This window comes from Alosa alosa, chromosome 14 (genome assembly GCF_017589495.1).
Source record: "Alosa alosa isolate M-15738 ecotype Scorff River chromosome 14, AALO_Geno_1.1, whole genome shotgun sequence".
NCBI classification, from domain to species: Eukaryota; Metazoa; Chordata; class Actinopteri; order Clupeiformes; family Clupeidae; genus Alosa; species Alosa alosa.
Window position 1 is genome coordinate 17634570 of NC_063202.1, and position 3737 is coordinate 17638306.

General features: G+C 39.4%; 1 long non-coding RNA gene across 2 annotated transcripts; it reads left to right on the top strand.

The window, feature by feature from the left end:
• The first annotated feature begins 1152 nt into the window (after nt 1-1152).
• On the top strand, nt 1153-3499 carry LOC125307376. 2 transcript variants are annotated; one of them, XR_007195693.1, is made up of 3 exons: nt 1153-1617; nt 2800-2995; nt 3123-3499. It is a non-coding gene; the product is annotated as an uncharacterized LOC125307376 (long non-coding RNA). The 2 variants fall into 2 exon arrangements; XR_007195694.1 differs by lacking the exon at nt 3123-3499 and having other exon boundaries at nt 1153-1400; nt 1525-1617; nt 2800-3099.
• Nucleotides 3500-3737: the final 238 nt, after the last annotated feature.

Sequence of the window (3737 nt, forward strand, 5' to 3'; positions counted from 1 at the left end):
CCTATTTGCTGATTGGCCAATAGGTTAGTAACTGAACAGCAGCTCTCTGAGCTGAATGAGCGCACAGACAGCAACGTTGTGTGACACGTTTGTAAAATATAGCCCTTAGAAATTTCTGTGCGGACAAGTTAATAATTTCTAGGAGTGAGAAATGCCATGTGTGGCGTGTGAGCGTGTGAAGTCATTGAAATGCGTGTCTCACGCTCAATGCGTGAGACTTGAGAGGTCTGTCATTATCTGTTATTCGTGAAAAACAATCTCATCTCGTCATGTCTTTAGTGTCTTCGTCGGCAATTTCTTTCTTTTTCAAATATCTCAATAACAGCCAACAAACTCGCACAGTCAAACCAAAGTTAAGTCATGTTGAAAAGAGGCTGAACCTTGCAAACGATTTACATTTATAGACCACTGAAACCACGCATGAATCACACGTGAAAATGACCATCACGACCTGTTGTGAGCAAGATCTAACACCCTCCTCCGCCCGCGTACATCAGAACTAGCTCCCGGTTAGCATTAATAATCGTTTACTACTTAAACGGCACCGACAATCAAAAAATCCAGTGGAAACTAGATGGCAGAAGTGTGTAGGCCAATCGGCCCACCAGCTTTTTCTACTTTGTCACCTACAGAGTTTGACAGGTACAATCTTTTGAAACGCCATGTTATTTCCCATAGACATTTGATGACCGGAAGTTGGATGGATACGGAAGTTACGGAGGCGGGACTTATTCTGGAGAGGTCTATTCTAAATGCAAAAATGCTAACAAACTATAAGCTATATAAGGTAGGCCCTATGCTAGGCCTATTACACAACATAAATGGTCACTAGGCTATGCTGGCGACCCAAATAAAATCTCCTTTTGGAACCAATGGCTTACAGTATCAAGCGGACTTAAAGGAGAATTCCGGTGTGATATTGACCTAAAGTGTGTTGAAACATGATACAGAGTGTGAACGTATGTCTCATAGCTCACCTCGGCTTGTCCCCTGCACTCAGAAATCTGGCGCTAGTTAGCCATGCTACCAACACAGTGTTTCGTTGTGGTGCCTCAGGCATCGGCCTAGCAATGCAAATAAATCACTGTTTTACACCATTTACGAGGCTCAAAGTAGCTCTGTCTTGAACAATTTGTTCCGGCTTGCGAAAAAGTTCCGGATGATGTAATAATCACGTTCCGATCTTACATTAAAATGTTTCTCATAGAATGTTGGCGTCGTTGCTATGACGGTTGCTGTCGCTGGACGATCCATTTACCCCTTTGTGACGTCTATGCTTTGTGACCACCGAATCCTACTGCGGTAAACGTGTGAAGGAGTCCTTCAGCAACAAGGGGTTGATGGCTTGCTTGACAGCACGCTTTGCGTTACAGGAATAGGCCTACCAACCTACGTTCAGTGTAATACTTCTGCCGTTCAGGCACCGATTTTATATTTGAACATTTCTTCATAGACATTACATATAGGCTTTACTGTGGTTTGGTTGGTAGGTTTTAAACATATTTTTTTGTTTTACTACGGAAGATTGACTCACTCAACTTGCTAACGTAACGTTACATCTGGATCTGGATGCGGAGCAGCAGAACTACCACACCAGAAGCTCGTGGATCAGCTCAGGTAATAAAGTCATTTTATTTGTTGCTATTGCAAATTATTCTGGTTATTACGGCGTTATTAGGCCTATCAGCAATTCCACAATGTGTGCATGACCGTAACATTTGCAATGCTTGTTATTTGATGACTTTTGTTGTTTGCTAGTCGTGTTGACATTAGCAGATAGCTTAATGTTTTTAAGACAATCTAAACTGTTTGAATTAGAAATATAGTTTCTTAGTTCGTGTTAGACTATTTGACAAACAAGAAAGGGCAAATATGTCTTGGTTTTGAATGAAATAGTCTAGTTAAAATTCCCTCAGGATGAATAAAGTATTTGTCTATCAATCCATCCATCCAGACTGCCCATAATCAATGCTGGCTGGCAAGCTGGTAGCCTATGCCTTACGTTTAATCTTAGGTTTTTTATTACACACTTGCTACAAGTGAGCTCATGCCTTCAGTCCTCCAGTGAGCATGGTGTAAATAAAGATTATGTGGATGTGGAATATATTATAAGAATATTAAATGTGGTATAATTAAGCCCTATGATTTATTAACATGTTTTTATCTTCAATTACACTACCCTATACCATCCATAGTATTCTATTTATACGTAAAAATATGCATAGTGCAATTACACTTAAGCTTATACATCTATATTCTACAGCTCTTTACTGTTCTTAATGTGCATACACTTACTTATAATGTTGACTGTTACTATACTGCACATATCTGTCTATATATCTGTCTACGGTTCATACTGAATATCCAAATTTATTCTGTTTTTATAATATTACTGTTAATGTACTGCACACTGTATATCTATATTGTATTATTTTTGTTAGCCTTATAATGTTACTGCGACTACACTGCACATATCTGTACATGATATTCATACACTGTTCACACTGCATATCCATATCTATCCTGCTCTTATAAGGCTACTGCTAATACATTGCACATATTTATATTTAATTTATATTACTGTAAACCATACCACTTTCTTAACTGTATACTACTGTCTACACTGCACATATGTCTTCTACTGCTTATACTGCACCACCTGTCTATACTGTGTGTCACATTTCACTTTTCTGCTTTTTTGCACTTCTGGTTAGACGCAAACTGCATTTCGTTGTCTCTGTATTTGTACTCTACACAATGACAATAAAGTTGAATCTAATCTCATCTTCATTATTTTAGAAGGAGAGAGAGAAGAATGAGTAATCACAGCCTTGACCATGAAGCAAGGACCATGAAGGGATGGCCATCGAAAAGAAATACCTGTATAGGCAGTTACAGGCTACAGAAAGAAGATGCGGAGAGTGATCTCCCAGCATCCTCAACTGGGTATAAATGTTTGTGTATGTGTGTGCATGAGTCCACATGCACATTTCAGGTCCCTGACAGATATAAAGTGTAGGTGCTTCTCTGACACTCTTCTATTACACCGACATAGGGAGACACTAATAGCATTTACAGCCTAATGACTGCCTTGAATTAACTTGTCCACATGCACATTTCAGGTCCCTGACAGATAGAAAGTGTAGGTGCTTCTCTGACACTGTTCTATTACACCGACATAGGGAGACACTAATAGCATTTACAGCCTAATGACTGCCTTGAATTAATGTGTATACATGTGTCATTTAAAGTCCCCCGTAAAGAGTATTTGTATTTACCTTAAAATAACGTTTCCAAAATCATTTTGATGGCACAAACTTTTAATAGGGCAAACATCACTCAGAGTAGGTTTTATCGCTTGTAAAATAGCCATATGAAGTTGCTGTTTGGGTAGGAACACTGCACTACATTGGTGCTGCTTTAAATGTGCAGTGAAACAGTTGTGCAGGGCTCTGTGGTGCAGGGCTGGGTTACCCAAAAGCATAGTAGCAATAGTGTCTTTCGTAGTTACAGGAATGTAGTTATAGGAACAGTCCACTTCTAAATCAGTTCTACTAACTACTCTCCCCAAAACCGTTTTTTTCATTTGCATCTGCAAGACTGGCCAAGTGGACATAGGAACTGATAGAAGGAAAAGGAGGACGCTACCGTCACTTGCTACAGGGTTTAAAATAGGCATGCACTCGCCTTGCCAAATGCGAGTAAATTAACTAACTAGCCTATATTTACAAATGATT